This window comes from Onychomys torridus, chromosome 4 (genome assembly GCF_903995425.1).
Source record: "Onychomys torridus chromosome 4, mOncTor1.1, whole genome shotgun sequence".
Classification (NCBI taxonomy): domain Eukaryota; kingdom Metazoa; phylum Chordata; class Mammalia; order Rodentia; family Cricetidae; genus Onychomys; species Onychomys torridus.
In genome coordinates, this window is record NC_050446.1 from 143,222,019 (window position 1) to 143,241,413 (window position 19,395).

Below are 19,395 nucleotides of genomic sequence, written 5' to 3' on the forward strand. Positions count from 1 at the left end.
TGGTTTTTTTGAGGCAGGGTTTCTCTGTGTAGTTTTGGTGCCTGTCGTAGATCTCGCTCTGTAGACCAGGCTGGCCTCAAACACTGGCTCTGCCTCCCGAGTGCTGGGATTAAAGGTATGCGCCACCACCACCCAGTCTCAAGGATGTTTTTTAAAAGACTGTTTTACATTGGATTATTAAAGTTTGTGGGGTTAATGAATAGTTAATATGTTCTTACTTGTAGACAATAGTTTATTTAATCTACTTTGTATCATCATTGATAGTACCTATTTCTCTAATTTTAATCTAATATCTTAGTTAAAGAATTATAAAACTTATTTTAAATTACTTGAGTTACTTTTAGTCTGGTTATGGACCATGTAACTTTTTCACTTAATATTTAATAACTTTTATTGTCACCATTAATGTCTTAGTGAAACCAAAGCTGCTTATGTTAAAAACAAAATAAAACAAAAACTGGCAGGTACTTGTTAACGCTTTACCTGCACGTCAGTCGTAGGAAAGACCACTGAAACAAATGCTCTTTGTGTGTACTGAGCATTTTAACAGTAAAATCATTTGGTTTTTTTCTTAATGTTATAGTCAAAATGTTTCATATGCTCTATGAACTGCAAAGTACACTGTAAAATGTGGCCTGTGTTACTGTAAATAATGGTACTGAAGCTACACTGTGAACAGTTCAGTTCTAAAGAGATTTTTTGAATATATTTAACTAAGATGCAAATAACAGAATTGTCTTAAATATTTTTATTTTTCAACTAATACAGAAAAATTTGCTTGATTTTTGGTGTAGAGGCCTATAATTTATATATGTATGTATGTTTGTGTGATCACCACAGTCTAAACGTAGATCATCTTTTTAAAAATCCTTTCCATGTTGTCTGCTTGTAGTAGTCCCCCTATTCTAATAGCTGGCCACTATTCTCCATGACAATACTTTTGTCTCTTTGGGAAGGTTATACAAATAGAATTATATAGCATGTAACATTCTGAGAGTGGTTTCTTTCACTCATTGTAGTACCCTTGATATGCATCCAAGTTCTTTGGTCTATCATTGTTTTGTTCCTTTTAAATGCTGAGTAGTATCCTGTTGCCTAGATATATTAGCTCATTTGTACTTTTACTCATTAAAAGACAGTTGTTATTTCCAATTTTGATGATTAGAGAGCTATAAGCATATATAGTTTTATACAGATAAAAGTGTTTCTCTAAGAGTAGCATTTCTAAGTCATATAAATGTATATTTAAATTTATAACAAATTATTTGCCATAAATTGCACTATTTTGCATTTATACTAATAAAATACGACAGGTTCGGTTCACTTGTGATTTTGTTTGTTTTGGGAGACAGGGTCTCTCACTATATAGCTATGGCTGGCCTGGAACTCTGCTGTAGACCAGGCTGGCCCTGAACTCACAGAGATCTCATCTCCTGCCTCTACTTCCTGATTTCTATGTAAAGGTATGTGCCACCACACTTGTAGGTTTTGATATTATTTTTGTTGAGTATTTTTGTATCTATGTTCCTTTTTTTAAAACAAAATTCTCTTTACATAAAATATTGAGGTACAAGCTGGGCGGTGGTGGCGCACGCCTTTAATCCCAGCACTCGGGAGGCAGAGCCAGGCGGATCTCTGTGAGTTCCAGGCCAGCCTGGTCTACAGAGTGAGTTCCAGGAAAGGTGCAAAGCTACACAGAGAAACCCTGTCTTGAAAAACCAAAATGTATATATATATATATATATGTGTGTGTGTGTGTGTGTGTGTGTGTGTACAATCTAATTTCTAAGATGAAATTGTATGTATACAGTCATACTTATAAGTATGCTAAATCAAAAGCTGTACAATAATGAGTAATATCAGTGGGGCAAATGGAAGTACAAATGAAAACACTTTCGAATCCCCTGTGTCATTGAGCATCAGTCAGGGGCTGGAGAGATGGCTCAGGTGTTAAGAGCACTGGAACTTCCAGAAGACCCAAGTTCAATTCCCAGCACCCACATGGAAGCTCACAACTATCTATATATAACTGCACTTTTCCAGGGGATCTTAGACCCTCTTGTAGCCACCTCAAGTACATGGTACATATGCACAGGCAAATACTCATACACATAAAATTAATTTTTAAAAAACCAACTATCAATCTCCAAGCAGTCATTGAAGGGGAAGGAACTGGCGTGCTCCCAGGTGTGTGGAAAAGAGGATGGGGGTAGAATCTCAACTCACTGAACACCATTTGCTATTCTTCTCTTTCTCCCCCATGCCTTGAGTGTTAGTGGGCATTTGAAAAGTGGATTGCTTTTCATTCATTTCTAAATCTTTACACCTTTTTTTAGGGTTGGAGGTAGAGGGAAGGGCAGGAGATGGGGAAGGAGGAGCATAGTACCCAAAATGTAGAATGAGGACATGAAATTGAAGAATAGAGCCCTGGAGGAGGTGACAGTCCTTGATAATTTCCTGTGTGTGAATGAGGAAACTGGAGGTCTGGATGACACTTTTAAAAGAACTTGAGTTTCTGAGTTTGGTTAATGTGAAATTACGTTCATTGGCTTGACTTCCCAGCTTAAATAAGTGTGGAAAGTTGGAACTTAGTAGCAATTTCTTTTCTTTCCTTATTTTTTTGATTGTTTGTTTGTTTGTTTTGGTTTTTTGAGACAGGGTTTCTCTGTGTAGGTTTGCCCCTTTCCTAGAGCTCACTCTGTAGCTCAGGCTGGCCTCGAACTCACAGAGATCCGCCTGCCTCTGCCTCCCAAGTGCTGGGATTAAAGGTGTGCACCACCACTGCCTGGCACAATTTCTAAGTAATTTCCACTTAGAAGTCCCAGCAGAGAAATGTCTAAACCTTACCTACCTCTATCTGAGTGGAAACAAAATCAAACTTCTAAGTACAGAAGAAGCTTGCAAAATCTTAAAAGAATTGAAGTCTTGACTTGTTTAACTGTAAGGTCACAAGTCTGGAGGATTACAGAGAAAATATTTTTGAATTGCTGCAGCAAATCACATACTTAGGTGTTTGCGCAGGAAGATAATGAAGCACCAGACTTGAAGAAGAAGATGAAGAGGAAGCTGGTCCACCTGAAGTTTATGAAGAGGAGGAAGAGGAAGTTAAAAGAGGTTCAGAAGTGGGAGAGGGAGACGTAGGCCTCACACTTTGTGAAAGAAGAAATTCAGGATGATGATGATTGTATTGATGAAGGGGAAAAGGAGAAAGAGGAAGGTGGTCTTTCAGGAGAGAAAAGGCAACTAGAAGCTGAAGGTGATGGAGAGGAAGAAGCTGTCTATAGAAGATGGTGTGTAATTTATTTTGAGAAAAGTATGTTTTTACTATTTGCCTTATTCTGATTAAGATTTGCTGGTTGATTAATCAATGTATGTAGAAAAGAATTTTCATTGACTTTGCCATTGTGAAATTCTCTCGTATTTAGAATCTTCATTTTTCTAATTAATATTTACTGATCAGATGTTTTGAGCTCATAATTACAACGTGATTGCAGGCCGGGCAGTGGTGGCGCATGCCTTTAATCCCAGCACTCGGGAGGCAGAGGCAGGCGGATCTCTGTGAGTTCCAGGCCAGCCTAGGCTACCAAGTGAGTTCCAGGAAAGGCACAAAGCTACACAGGGAAAAAAAAAAGCGATTGCTTTTACACAGGCATAGGGTTCATTTCATAAATAATGTATTAAATTTGTTTATAATTTAACAAATTACAGTCAGCTGTAATATGAAATGACAACAGTCTCCTGAATGATAAAGCTGATTGATTTTTTGAGGTGATCCAGAAATCTTTAGTTTGAAGGCAGTTTTTGGGAGGTGGGGCTTCCTTGTCACAAGTTGGAAAGTAGAGGCAGAATAAGAAAGATTCTGTTCAGCTGCATAGTTTATGGATTTAGGGAAGTCCTATTCAGGGCTTGTTGTTGTTGTTGTTGTTGTTGTTGTTTTTGAGCTGAGGATCAAACCCAGGGCCTTGCACTTGCTAGGCAAGAGCTCTACCACTGAGCTAAATCCCCAACCCCAGGGCCTTTTTTTTTTTTTTTTTTTTTTTTGCTCAGGGCTTTTATGGTGACTGAAAAAAATTATTTTTAAAGAACCTTCCTATGTAAGTCCAGAGACTTGCCGGCAAGCCTTTTCCAGGCTTTCTGCTTGTTCTCTGTCTCCTGTTTCTCTCTTACATCTTCTCATAGGACTTCCTACCATTCCTGTCTGGCTGCTGCTATTAGACAGATGATCTTTCTGGGAAGCCTGCATGCTTAGACTATGGCACAAGTGCAGAGGCTGCACATTTTGAGCAGTATATTTTCAGCAATTGGAGTCCTGTTCCTGGGACTCAATGGAAACTAGTCCTCCAGCAGATCACACCCTGCAACCCAAGTTTCATGTGGAGCCTTTGTCTTTTCTACTCTGTGACAACAGTTGGTAAGCTGCTGTTCAGCAGTGTTGACTCTAATTTACAAAGGACATTCTTGGGTGGGATTGCTTTAGTTGCTGTAAGAGGAGCATTTAAAGTTATTTCAAATAGCAATATTATATCAGGGGAAAACATCCCAGATTATTCAGAGCAACAAGAAGCATAAATTGGGGCTGCAGAAGATGGTTCAGTCAAAAATGTGCTTGCCATGAAAACATGAGGACCTGAAATTCAGATCCTCAACACTCTAATAAAAGTCATGCACATACTATACTTACAATACCAGTCCTGGGGACATAGAGATAGGTAGATCACTGGAGCTTATTGACTAGGCAGCATAGCAGAGTTAATGAACTTCAAGTTCAATGAGAGACCCTATCTCAAAAAATTAGGTGGGTGACAGAGAAAGGCACTCAATTTCGACTTCTGACCTCCACACATGCACACATGGATGAGCACACCAGCACATGTATGTGTGTATGAACAGAAGGGGTGTGTCATTCTTTTATTCTGGTTTGTATTCAATTATATAGCCATGATTTGTTTATCAATTCATCCCCTCAGACATTTTAATTTATTGATTTTGTTTTTTGAGATAGGGTCTCTCTTTGTAGCCCTAGATGTCTTGGAACATGCTAAGTAGACCAGGCTGGCCTCAAACTCACAGAGATCCAATTACCTCTGCCCCAGAGTACTGTAATTACAAGCATGTACCATACACCCAGCCCCCCCCCCACTTTTTTTTTCAACACATAGGGGTGTTGTCTGTATTAGTCTGGGTACCACATGCATTCCTGGTGCCAGCAAAGGCCAGAAGAGAGTGTGAGATTTACAGTCAATTGTGAGTAGCCATGTGGGTGCTAGGGGTCATGTTGTTTTCTAGCTTTTGTTTGTTTGTTTTCTATAAATAATATTTTTATTCTATTGATAGATACTGTTTTCTTCAGTAAATACCTTTAGCCTGAGCTGTTCAAGTATATATATGAGTATGCCTCTCTATGGCCTTCATTTGCCTTTCCTAATGACCAATGGCGGAATCATTCTCTGTGCTTTTTTGCAACCCATATATCTTTTTTGGTGATGTTTCTGCTCAGATGTTTTGCCCTTATAAAAGGGCACTATTGATCTTACTGAGTTGCTCCAGTTTCTTACCCATTTTGGATTCACATTCTTCATCAGATACTTATATTTTTGGGAATATTTTATTCCAGTCCATTGTCTATCTTCAAAGGCCTGTGGGAATTTCACACTCAGTTTGAAAAAAATGCCCCCAAAATCTCATAATAATTTAAGTAAGTACACCATTTTGTGTTGGGACACATTCATAGTCTCTATAGGTCAGCACCTGTACATACCTGGAAGGCTGAAGACTAGAGATACTGATTGTGGTACTTTGAATGTAATTAGTCCTCGTATTCCCAAAAGCTTATAGGGAGTGGCACTATTAGGAGGTGTGGCTTCGTTGGAATAGGTATGGCATTGTTGGAGAAAGTGTGTCACTTTGGGAGCAGGCTTTGAGGTTTCCTATGCTCAAGATACCACCCAGTGTTACAGTGTTTCCTGTTGCCTTCTGATCAAGATGTAACCAGCACCATGTCTTCTTGCACATTGCCATGCTCTCCACCATGATGATAATGGACTGAAGCTCTGAAACTGTAAGTAATCCCAGCACTGGGGAGGCAGAGGCAGGCAGATCTCTGTGAGTTCAAGGCCAGCCTGGTCTACAGAGCGAGTTCCAGGACAGGCACCAAAACGACACAGAGAAACCCTGTCTCAAAAAACTAAAAATAAAAAAATTTTTAAAAAAAGAGCCACCCCAATTAAATGTTTGCTTTATAAGAGTTGTCATGGTCATGGTGTCTCTTAACAACAATAAAACCCCTGAGACACTGATTGAATTGATAGTGTTGGCACCATCGATAGCTAGTTTTATATTTTTCAAAAGCAGTTATTTAAGACATTTTCAAAAGGGACATCTTTTTTTAAAATTATCTCATACAATACATCCCTACTGCAGTTTCCCCTCCCTCCACTCCTCCCACTTACCCCACTTCCCCTCTCCCCCAGATCCATTGCCTCTTCATCTCCCCTCAGAAAAGAGCAGGCCTCTCAGGGACATAAACTGGACATGGCACAACAAGATAACAATAATACCAGGCATAAGCCTTCACATCAAGGCTGGGCAAGGCAACCCAGTAGGAGAAAAGGGGTCCCAAGAGAAGGCAAAGAGTTAGAGACGCTCCCACTCCCACTGTCAGGAGTTGCACAAAACACCAAGCCAACAACCATAACATATGCAGAGGACCTAGCACAGACCCATGCAGGCTCTGAGATTGCCACTTCAATCTCTGTGAACCCCCATGAACCCTGCTTAGTTGATTCTGTGGACTATGCTCTCTAGATGTCCACAACTTCCCTGGTTCCCACAATTCCTCTTCTCTCTTTTCCATAGGGTTCTCCAAGCTCCAAGGGGAGGGACCCAATGGAGACCTCCAACTTGGGCTCTTCCTCTCTGCCTAATGTTTGGCTGTGGATCTCTGCATCTGCTCCCATCAGTTGTTGGAGGAAGCCCCTCTGATGATGACTGGGTTAGGCATTGATCAAGGAGTGTAGCAGAACATTATTAGGAATCATTTAATTGAATTTGTTTTGCCAGCTGTGTTTGGTTCTACCTTAGGTCCCTGGGTTCTCTAGCCTCCATTCCTGGTCATCCAGGCATTGTAGAGAATGGGCTCCATCTCATGGCGTGGGACTCAAATTAGACCAGTCGTTGGTTGATCACTCCCACAAGTTCTGTGCCACCATTGCCTAGGCACATCTTGCAGGCAAGACAGATTGTAGATTGAGGGTTTTGTGGCTGGGTTGGTATCCTAGTCCCACCACTGGAAGCCTTTCCTGATTAATATAGCTTGTTCAGATTCTGTGTCCCCCATTATAAAACTAGGTGTTCCCTAGTTTCCATTAGGGTCATCCTTGTAGATTCCAGGGAGTTTTCACTGCACTAGGTTTCCACATCACTCCCCAGTGCCCTCTTATTTCAGTTGTCTCTCCCCATACTCTCTCCCTCCATCCCTTCTCCCTGACCTGGTCCTTCCTATTCCCATCCCCACCTGCCTCTAGTCCACCTACAAAATCTGTTCTGTTTCTCCTGAGAGATCCATGCTTCTTCCTTAGACCCCTCATTACTTCATTTCTCTGGGTCTGTGGATTGTAGCATGATTATCATCTACTTAACAACTAATATCCACTTATGAGTACATACCATGTTTGTTGGTGGTGGCTATTTTTTTCTCTTTTGGCTTTTTACTCTTTGCTCATTTGCCACCCAGCTCACAAATAAATCATACACGGAGGCTTACTTTAATTATAAATGCCTAACCTTAGCTTGGCTTGTTTCTTGCCAGCTTTCCTTAACTTAAATTATCCATTTACCTTTTGCCTCTACAGGGGCTTTTACCTTTTTCTTACTTCTGTAAATCTTACTTTCACTCTTACTCTGTGGCTGGCTGTGTGGCTGGGTGGCTGTGTGGCTGTGTGGTTGGGTGGCTGTGTGGCTGGGTGGCTGTGTGGCTGGCCCCTTATGTCCTTATTTCCTTGTTCTCTTCTCCTTTTCTTGCTCTTTTTCCCTGGATTTCTCCTCTTTTTTTTCTCTCTGCCTGCCAGTCCTGCCTGTCCTTTCTCCTGCCTCACTATTGGTCATTCAGTTCTTTCTTAGACCATCAGGTGTTTTAGACAGGCACAGTAACACAGCTTCACAGAGTTAAACAAATGCAACATAAACAAAAGTAACACACGTTAAAATAATATTTTACAGAATGTCCCCCTTTGTGTCTAAATAAAAAAGAAATGTTTTAACTTTAACATAGTAATACTATATATATAACAAAAAGTTACCAAGAATTAATTTGCAATATACTGTCCATTCGTAGTTAGCATTCAGAGAAAATAATGCATTATCTATCCTATTTTAGTGAGTCCAAACTTTTACACCTAATTTACTTTCTGCTGTGGGATGTTCTGTATGTCAAATGTGTTGCTCTGATTGGTTAAAATAAATAAAGTGCTGATTGGTCAGTAGCCAGGCAGAAAGCATAGGGTAGGCAGGACAAGGAAGAGGAAAAGGCGGGGAAGTGAAGGCTGAGGGGAGACGCTGTCAGCCACCACCATGAGAAAAAAGACATAAGGTATTGGTCAGCCACGAGCCATGTGGCAAGTATAGATTAATAGAAATGGGCTAAATATAAAAGTAAGAGCTAGACAATGGTAGGCCTGAGCTAATGGTCAAGCAGTTTAAATAATATGAATGCCTGTGTGTTTATTTTATAAGTGGGTTGTTGGACTAATAGGGCTTGGCGGGGGCTGGAGAGAAGCTCTCCAACTACAACTTTCTATCATAACTAAGGAAAACTTCAACTATAACTATCTAGTCTTTAACTCCATCAAAGACCCAGAAGGATGTAATGTTATCTAACAACAGAGACATGTGGCTACCTGGACAGTCACCCAAAGTTCCTCTGCAACATTGGGGCATCCATCTTCAGCCTACAGTCCTAGAGTATCTGGCAGAGTTTTCAGTGAAACAAGAAATTTGAAGGACTGTCCTGTCTTGTATTGGTAATGTTCATCAGTTGCTTCCCTTTGTGTCCTGCAGAATATCTGGCAGACTCTACTGTGAAACAGGAATTTTGAAGAACTGTCCTGCCTTGTTTTGGCAAAGTTCAAAAGCCTTTCCTATGTGTTCTGCATGTCCAGTCTGCATAACACATTGTCAGCTGTCAAAGGCAAGAATAGTTTCTTTGCCCAGTGGCTAACCCTGCCACAATGAAATCAGTTTCTTCAATGCCCATCATCTCTGAAGTAAATTGATGCTGCCAGGAGCAGATGTCTCATTGTCATGAAAAGCCCTAAGTTAACAAAACATTTTAATGCCATATTCTATAGGTCTTTGATGTGTTTGAAAACCATTTATCTAAAATATATCTCTATATGATCTTGAAAACATACCTACAAATTTGATTGTTATAGATGACTAACTACTAATCTGTGTTTCTTGATTATCCTAAATAGTTCATAATAATAGCTTTCAAAAACTAGAATTTTACCTTACATTTTAAAATGAACTGCATAGGTACAATGCCTTAAACAAGAGTAGAAACATATATGATATGTTACAACAAAAATAACCTTAAATTTGTATCAATATATAAAAATCCTTTAAACAAGAGTAGAAACATATACAGTATGTTATAACAAGAATTACCTTAAATTTGTATCAATATACTATATTCCCCTAAATTATAACAAACATCCATAACCCACCAAATAACCAAAGACCATCCACACACCCCAACTCTTGGAAATGTGGATGTCATTTTCTTCAAAACACTTCCTGCTGTCTGTGGATGAAGCATCTTTATGGTCCCAGAGACAAAATTTGAGATAATGGCCAAGTCCTGGGAAGACCAGCTATAACATTTGTTGATAGATGTCACCTATCAAGGTTCAGGAGATCTCCCTTGATCAAACCTGATCAATATTATTCCTGAAAGAATCCACAACCTCTCATCTCCTGTAGGAACAAAACTCCAAAGCATTTTTGTTTTCCATTTGACAAATTTATTTTTTTTACTTCATTTTCAAAGTTAAGGCATTCCTAAAGTGTCTAGATTGGTTCAGTTAGAAGTTCATTTCACAACTCCACGTCTCTCAGCAGCTATTGTTTGCTTGTCAGCATTCAAAACACTCAAAATCAACACAATAACATACAGCATCCAGACTCTCTGTGCATTTCCCATCTCTCTGTGGCTTTTTCTTTTTTATTATTTTACTTCTCTCTTAAAAGATTATTTTATTTTTAAACTATTTCTTTTTTTCTATGACTGTCCACATCCTTTTTCTTTCTTTTTTAAGCTATGTACATTGTAAAACACACTGGAACCTGTTTAGAGGGTTTTTTCCATCTGGACTTCTTTTGCTGCATATCTTTTAGCCTTTTTTTTTTTTTTTTTTTTTTTTTTTTTTTGACCACACAAGCAAACTTTAGACTGCTAAGCTACACTTGGATCCTCCTAGCAGCTCTCAGCTCTGCCCACTTCTCAGTTTGGGAAAGCCAACCAGGTCAGAGGTTTGTGACCAAGAATTACATTACACCTTTCTAGCTATGGAAGCTGGTACCTGCATTGCCACAAGCAGATTTTACTTAGCTTGCCATTTTTATTTAGCACTGCCAGCTGAACATCAGCACCTCTTAAAGGATCTGTGTCCTCTTCCTTCCTTCCTTCCTTCCTTCCTTCCTACCTTCCTTCCTTCCTTCTTTTCTTTCTTTCTTTTTTTTCAGCTTTCTTAGGATCTACATGGAAATTTGGGCCCATATTGCAACACCAAAATGTTGTTGGTTGTTTTTTTCTCTTTGGGCTTTTTACTCTTTGCTCTTTGGGGGCCCCACCACCCAAATAAATCATACATGGAGGCTTACTCTTAATTATAAATGTCCAACCTTAGCTTGACTTGTTTCTTGCCAGCTTTTCTGAACTTTAAATTATCCCAGCTACTTTTTGCCTCTGGGCTTTAACCTTTCTCTTATTTCTGTAAATCTTACTTTATTCTTTTTTTTTTTTTTTTGTGGAGCTGAGAATCGAACCCAGGGCCTTGCGCTTGCACTTTATTCTTATTCTATGACTGGCTGTGTGGCTTGGTGGCAGCCCCCCCCCCCAAAAAAAAAGGAGAAAAAACAACCAACAACAGTTTGTCTTTCTGGATCTGGGTTACCTCACTCAGGATGATTTTTTTTTCTAATTCCATCCATTTGCCTGCAAATTTCTTGATGTCATTTTTTTTAACAGCTGAGTAATACTCTATTGTGTAAATATACCACATTTTCAAAGGGGACGTTTTGATGTTCAGCAATCTGAATGGCCTTTTAGTTATTTTCATGAATTTTTTTTCTTATGTAGTTTCTACTAATGACTTCATTTTATTACCAATATGCAATTCCAAGATCTAAAAATTCAATTAGAAAAATCCTAATAAACAAGAAAAAGTGGACAGAAAGCTAACACCCGGGGATTTGGGGGTATAAAAACAAAAACAAAAAGCTACAGACACAAAATGAATGCTAACATGTCATGATCCCCCGAAGCAAAGGCCAATTGATCTCAGCACCAAGGAGACTCTAAGTTCCAGGCCAGCCTAGGCTACAGAGTGAAACTCTATACCAGAAAAAAAACAAAAATTAAAGAGGGTTTGATGAGCACCAGGTATGGTAGTACATGCCTTTAATCCCAGTATTCATGAGGCAAAGACATGCAGATCTTTTATTAGTTCCAGGACAGCCAGGGCTACATAGGAAAGACTTATCTCAAAGGAGGTTGGGGAAGCAATGTGGGGATGGTTGGAGAGATGACTCAAAGGTTAAGAGCACTGGCTGCTCCTCCAGATGACCAAGATTCAATTCCTAGCACCCACATGGTGGCTCACAAACCACCTGTAACTCCAGTTTCAGGGGATCTTACATCCTCTTCTGGTTCCCATGGGCATCAAGCATAAAATTGGTTCACAAATCTTTGTGTAGAAAAAAGACTTTTTTAAAATATAGATTCTGCTTTTAAAAAATTAAAAAGGCCAGGGTGTGGTACTAGTGCACACCTTTAATTCCAACACTCAGGAGATAGAAGCAGGCAGAGCTATGAGTTCAAGGCAACCCTAATCTACAAAGAAAGTTTCAGGCCTACCAACCATACATTAAGACCCTGCCTCAAGAAAAAAAAATTGAAGAGTTCAAGGTCATACTCTGCTATATTTTGAGTTGATGCTAGCCTGGGCTACACTGATCTCCTAGGAAAGAAGACAAAAATAAAAATTGCAACTGCCTGCCTGCCTTCATCTGATTTTGAGTGTCAGTGCAGACAGGGGCAGAAATCACCAACCCTGGGCCCTTTAAATGAAGCCCTAAGGCAGTGCTTCTCAACCTTCTTAATGCTGTGATCCTTTAATACAGTTCCTCATGTTGTGGTGACCCTCCAACCAACTGTAACTTTGCTACTTTTATGAATTGTAAGTATCTGATATTACAGGATATCTTATATGTGACCCCTGTGAAAGGGTCACAACCCAGAGATTGAGAACCACACCCTAAGGAACATAATAGATGCCTTCTCTTTAGATTAAAAAACATTGGGGCTTGTTTCATTGTCATCCATGTCATTTCCATCTTGGTACCCAGATGTTGAAGCAGAGACTCAAAGTCTCTGGAATACCTCCAACATTGTGAGGAGTTTGGTGGCCCTGGGAGGCCTGGGCTGTCCTGCTTACCCAAGGCTATAGATCTCTTAGCAAGGACTCCTTGTGGCTCATAGAAGGGAGCCTGAGCTGACAGCTTTCAGAATGGCAGCAGCGGGAACCATGGCATTGACAGAATATGAGACTGGTTGGGCTGAGGTGGGACACGAAGGTCCATGGTCCCTCCTGCTCCTTGTCACACCTGTGCTGAACGGACCAAGTCTCAACTCCCTCCTTCAGGTCAAGGGAGCCAGGGACTTGCAAATTTCCACATCAGGGCCAGGGTCCATCTCAAAATGTGTCTTTAGTCCCAGTTCTTGTAGCCTTGAGGACTCAGGATATAGGAATTATAGGAACTCCCTGATTCTCCCATCCGGACTAAGCAAGTTTCAGGGATTGGTGCCAAAATGAGTCTTTTAAACTTCTAAATATTCTGTTTGTCCTTTGATTCACAATATATAACTCATGACAAGGGAAGTGTTTCCTCTTCCTTAGGAAATGTAGCAAACATGGATGGAGCTGTATTAGATTGCAGTAATGTATGATAACAAAGACCTCATCAGGCAGATGTTGCTGTCAATAGTCAAAACTGCCACAGCATTGTAAAGATTAAGAAGAGAAGGGTGGTCTGTTGTGGGATATTAGTTAAAGATGTGTTACATTCTTTTATGCTGTGGAACATTTGTTTAATGATGCAAAGATATGTTGTATTCTTTTTTTATGTATATAGCATGTATGACCAGAAGAGGGCACCAGATCTCAATATAGATGGTTGTGAGCTACCATGTGGTTGCTGGGAATTGAACTCAGGACCTCTGGAAGAGCAGTCAGTGCTCTTAACCTCTGAGCCATCTCTCCAGCCCAGTGTTGCATTCTTTTATGTTGCTTTTGTTTAACTCTGTGAAGCAGTGTTACTTTGTCTGTCTAAAACACCTGATTGGTCTAATAAAGAGCTGAATGGCCAACAGCTAGGCAGGAAAGAGGAACAGGCAGGGCTGCCAGGCAGAGAGAATAAATGAGAGAGAAGAAGAGAGAAGAAGGAGGAGTGAGAAAAGGAGAAGGAGAGGAGGACGCCAGGGGCCAACCACCCAGCATACAGCCAGTCACAGAATAAGAAGTAAAGAAAGGTATATAGAATATAGAAAGGAAAAAGCCCAGAGGCAAAAGGCAGATGGGATAATTTAAGAAAAGCTAGCTGGAAATAAGCCAAGCTAAGGCCAGGCATTCATAAGTAAGAATAAGTCTCCGTGTATTTATTTGGGAGCTAGATGGTGGACTCCCAAAGAGCAAAAAGAAAAGGAAAAACAAAAGCTACAGTGGTCTGCTAGAGTTACCTCGACAGCTGTCATTTCCATTGCCCTCCCTTCATGATGCTTTCCTCATGTGCCTTTTGTCTGAAGAACTGTTTCTTTATTAATTAACTTCAGTTCTTTATTACTATTTATTTTAATTGTATGTGCATTGATGTTTTGCCTGCATGTATGTCTGTGTGAGGGGAGGGTGTTGGATCCCCTGGAACTAGAGTTACAGTCGTGAGCCACCATGTGGTTGCTAGGGATTAAATCCGGGTCCTCGGAAAGAGCAGTCAGTGCTCTTAACTGCTAAGCCATCTCTTCAGCCCCTGTCTTCAGTTCTTACCAGCAAGGCACCAGTGGTGCTCTTAACTTCCCTTTCTCTCAGAATGTCCTTGTTTTACTTTCATTCTTAAAAGATATGTTTGCTAGGTATTACAATCTGGTTGATGATTCTTTTAACCATCCATTAAATTTGCTCTCTTTTCTTTTGCCCTCCATTGTTTATGATAAGAAATCACAATTATTCAAAACATTAATCCTATAAAATCAATGTATCTTTTTCTCTGCCTTCTCAAGATCATCATCTTGTTTTGGTGTTTACCAGTAACAGAAAGGTATTGTTTCTATCATGGCCATTATTGGGGATTCATCAGAGAACTTCAGCTGACAGCTGTATTTGCTCTGTTCTGTCTGTCCTGCTGCCAGCTTCCCACATATGCTCCTGCAAATGGAGCTAAGGGTGAGACCTCTAAGAGACAAATGTAGTAGAATATTATTTAAGGGATGTTACTTTTGTTTATTTTGCATTTGTTTAACTCTGTGAAGCTGTGTTACTACGCCTGTCTAAAACACCTGATGGTCTAAAAAAAAAAAAAAAAAAAACTGGCCAATAACAAGGCAGGAGAAAGGATAGGTGGGCCTGGCAGGCACAGAACTAGGTAGAGAGGGAGATATCTAGGAACGAGGGAGAAAGAGGAGGACTCCAGGGCCAGCCACCCAGCTACACAGCCAGCTACGGAGTAAAAGACAAAGGAAAGTATACAGGAGTAGAAAAGGAAAAGCCCAGAGGCAAAGGTAGATGGGATGATTTAAAGTTAAAGAAAGCTGGCAAGAAACAAGCCAAGCTAAGGCTGGGCATTCATAAGTAAGAATAAGACTCTGTACGTGAATTTATTTGGGAGCTGGGAGGCGGGACCCTCAAAAAGAGTAAAATACCAAAAACAACAGACAAAGCCAGCAGGTGCTCACCTCCTGCAGGACCACGCCTACTCTTTTGGAGTAACTTCTCTTCCCTTGAGTTTTAGCTAGCTGCAGTTTCCTGCTGACCCAGCGGCCCTGGCAGGATTGCCTGAGAACTGACTTGTGAGAAAGTGGAGAAAGATCTGAAAAGAGAAATTATTTCCCCCACTTATACTGAGCATCATCTGTCTCCTTTCCGGAATCTTGAGGCAGAGCTGAAGGGGCTGTTTGGATGTCTTGTGCTGGTTCCCAGCTGCAGGGGTTGTTGTCTTGAGACCAGGCTGGAAGATATGCAAGAAACAAAAATGCAAAATTCCTGCCACTTGAGCGACTTACCGCCCTGTTGGCCTTCTCCAGTTAGCCCTGCTGGTGGCTTCCCTGAAGAATCCTTAAATAGCTCCCATGTGCATGTATTTTGTTCCGATTTTATTGCTGCATTCAGTGAGAGCTGGGTGCTTACCCAGAAGTGGAATAAAATTGCTTTTGAAACTGAAAGAAATTTAAATATTCCCTAATTAGTACAAAACAAAATTACTGATTTCTTTGGAATAATTTTATCTTGTTTGATGTTTATAATCTTCACTTGTTGCAATTTACATTATAACTAAACACTGATTCTCTTCTCAGTTACCTGCTTTCTAAGGCTCAGGAGAAATCTTTACGGGCTGACACCATTCCAGATGGGAGTAGTGTAGGAGGAAGAGTTCTTTTGCTTTGGGGACATTGCTAGTGGAGACTTCTGGGAAATGTAGTCTTCTAAGTACCAAGTGGGAGGGGGAGACAACAGGAAAGGAGATACAGAGTAGATGACAATCTCAGAATTTTTCTCCCCATAACCATGCAATGATTGCATGGTGTTCCTTTAAGTATGAAGAAGTTACTCATTTAATTTAGGTGGTCATTAAGATAGACCAAGTATGTCATCAATTAGCTCTATAGAGTAACACCAGGTATTTTTTTAGACATTTCCATGACCTTTTCAACCGCAATGTATTGTTCTTGCTACAATTGCTCATTTGTGTTTTTCTAAAATGTATATATAATGATGGCAATTTGACAGGACAGTTCAATTTAGCTGGATATTTAATAGAAAATGTAACAAATGCCCCCAAATAGGCATTTATTTCAGAGAGAGAGAGAGAGAGGAGAAAGAAAACCCCTGGTAGATTTACTGTAAATATGAACTATATGAACTATAGAAAAAAATATTTCACTTCATAAAAAATAGGAAAATTAAAAATAATGATTTCTTCATAAATATTACTATTTACAAAGCTGCTTTTGGAACAACAGGCCAGCACTACAGAGTCTTAATGTAAATCAGTAAAGTTGCTTTGCAAATTCTGTTGGAAAACTCAGCTTGGATATCGAGTAGAAGGCACCAAGTTCAGCTTTGCTCTTGGTCTCAGTCAATATTTCTTGACCACCTACCATGTGCTAGGTTCTGATCTAGGCACTAGGGATATAGCAAGAGGAAAAAAGTTCTTCCCCTCATGATGTGTACATTCTAATGGAGACAGTAATCTAAACAAGTAGTCAATAGACTGTCTTTTTCAATTACAGTTAATTAAAGACAGCAAAACTCAGGCATTAGTGCATGGGAGTAGGAGATGCTGGGGAGACAGACGGCTCGGTCACTAGAGTGCTTTTCAGCAAGCATGAGGTCCTGCCCACCCATGAAAAAAGCCAGACATGGCGGCACTAGTCTGAGTGGGAGCTCCGGGCACCTTCACTGAGTGACTGTCTCCACTAAGGTAGAGAGTGGTTTAAAAAAGCCTCTGGTTCACACCCCCTCCCCCACTGTGAACACACAGTAAGAAAAAGTGACTGAGGGAAGAAGTCAGTGTGTTTTGTAGGTTGATCCAGGAAGGTATATTACTTTTCTTAACGCTGTGACCAAACATCTGTCAGAAGACAGCTTAAGGAAGGAAGATTGATTTTGGCTGTGACTGGAGGGAAATACAGCCCATCGTGACAGAGAAGACATGGCAGAAAACGGATGCCCCAATCAGGAAGCAAAGAGATAAATGCCCTTTACTTTTCTCTTTTTTCCCCTTCTTATTCAGCCTGGGCCCCAGCCCACATCCAAAGTGAGCTATCCTTACTTAAGTCCCTCTGGAAACACCCTCCCAAACACAGCCAGACACGTTTCCTAGGTGATTGTAAATCCAGTCAAGTTGACAGTGAAGATTAATCATGGGAGAAGGGCTCCCTGAGACAGTGCTGTCTGGGCAGAGACTTGAAGCAAAGGAGCAAACTGGAAGTCTGGGGTGTTCCAAACCCATGAAACAGCAAAGAAAGACCTGGGTGTAGAGGCCCAGCAAGAAACGATTTGCTGAGGATAAAATGAGTGACAGTCATGTGAGAGGACACCAGAGAGTTGGGTAGAGTACGGGCAGGTAGCAAGGTGATAGAGAAAATTCCCAGCAGGCTGTGAGCAAAGCTGATCAGACAGGGCTGGTTCAAGAAGAGGGAGCCCCTTCCCACTCTACCTAATGGAGCAGGCAAGAAACCAGGCCAGCATGTTAACACAGTCAGAAATGGGTGGGCTAGATAGACATGGACGGTCGAAATCCAGTTTCCTGGACTTTGTGGTCTCCTGGGCCCCCGTGATGCCAGGTAGAAGGCAGGGGAGAAAACCTCAACAAGGATCACTTATACTTCCCATCTTTTCCAGCTTGCTCTTTTAATACTGGAAAGGATAACGTTTCTTAAGTGTCCTCGGGTAGTTAAGATTCCTACTATCATTTGTTTAGAAAGCCAAGAGCTGTTTACATTAAATAAACTCTGGCACTCACAAGTTGGTTTAGAGGATCCAAACTGTTGCGAAAGGTGTCCAGATAATATTACTACTTGTGTCAAGGTGTGAGACTGGCGTGAGGACACTGAGGCCCAGAGAGTCAAGGGACATTTCCAGGATCACATCGCAAGCCAGTGGATTGACACCCTTGGTACCCCTCCCTATTCTCCAGCTCTGAGCAACAGCTAGTTGTGGGTAATAAAGGACCCTGTGCTGGCATGCGATCGCCCTGCTCCAGGGCTCTCAGAGCGAGACCAACTATCTCTTTAAGAAGGAAAGTGAAGATGGGCGGCTTACGCAGCTGCAGGCGAGCTGCCGACTGGCTCATCCCCTCCATCCACCTCTCCTCCCCCGCCCTCCACCTCTCCCTCCCGGCAGCCCCAGCCCCAGCAAGCACCCGGCTAGCCACCTCCAGCTGGGGCTCCGGAGAGCAATCTGGCTGCCCTCCTGGGGCAGCCCAAACCATGGAAGCCTTCGCAGGTGATGACAAGGACCCCGGGGACCTCCGGGCCCACCGCCCAGCCGCGCCCGCCGCACCCAGGAGTGCAAGTGCGGGGGTGCGGGGCGCCGGCCCAGCACAGGAGCTGCCCTAGCCCGTGGCCGGCAGCGAGTCCTCCGAGCTTGCAGGCTGCGGCCGCAGGTGCTCACCCGCCCCTGTCTCTCTCTTCCCCACCGCCGCAGGTTGCTGATCACCGCCAGGCGGCTGCTGCAGCGACTGCAGAGGCGCTGCGCCAAGCGGCGCGGGAGTCGTGCGAGCCGGCGGGACTGCGGAGGGCGAGTGGACCCAGGTGAGAGGCCGCGGCGGAGCGGGAGGGGGCCTGCGCGGCTCCGCGGCCGCCGGGGGCGGCTTGAGGCCACTTGCTGCGGCGCGATCCCGGAGGGGCAGCAGCCGAGGAGGGCACTAATCGTGACTCATTCCTACCCCCTCCCTCCATTCCCCTACATCCTCCTAAGCACTCCTCTCCCTCGCGTGAAATTTACTAATTGGAGGATGCTGGTTTCAGTAGGGAAGACGCCCAAGGTCTTCCTTGACAGCTAGTAGGTGGGTTTTAGGGAACTAACTCTTCCCCTTCCTATTTGTTTTCTTCTTCTGGTATTCCACCAGCAAACATGTGAGCTTCTGTTTGGAACCGCACACCCACCCCAAGGTCAAGGGTCTATGACTGCTTCCTTCCTATCTTGCCCGCTGAGAAACATCAGAGCTCTGCAGTAGATCTGGCAGAATTTCCCATGATCCCTAGAGTGGGAAATTTGCCTCAGTCTCCCTGGAGCTTCCTCGGTATATGTTGTTCTCTCTTTCCACTCCCTAGCAGGGAGCCAGACGGCTTGCAACACCTGCCAGCCCGAGAAGTCCCACATTCCCTGCCTCAACTCTGCAGGG

At 42.0% G+C, this 19,395-nt stretch overlaps 1 protein-coding gene and 1 pseudogene across 12 annotated transcripts in view; both read left to right on the top strand.

Annotated features, from left to right (window-relative positions):
* Positions 1 to 2,406: 2,406 nt before the first annotated feature.
* Positions 2,407 to 19,053, top strand: LOC118581968 (annotated as a pseudogene).
* The window catches only part of Snph (syntaphilin), a 42,646-nt gene continuing 41,632 nt past the window's right edge, over positions 18,382 to 19,395 (top strand). For 4 of the 12 annotated variants that reach the window (XM_036185766.1, XM_036185768.1, XM_036185776.1 and 1 more), the window contains exon 1: positions 18,759 to 18,802. The gene's annotated coding sequence lies outside the window, so the exon portion shown is untranslated. Of the gene's footprint in view, positions 18,495 to 18,695; positions 18,803 to 19,395 lie in introns of those variants that run through there. The other 8 variants (XM_036185765.1, XM_036185771.1, XM_036185772.1 and 5 more) reach the window with 6 other exon arrangements.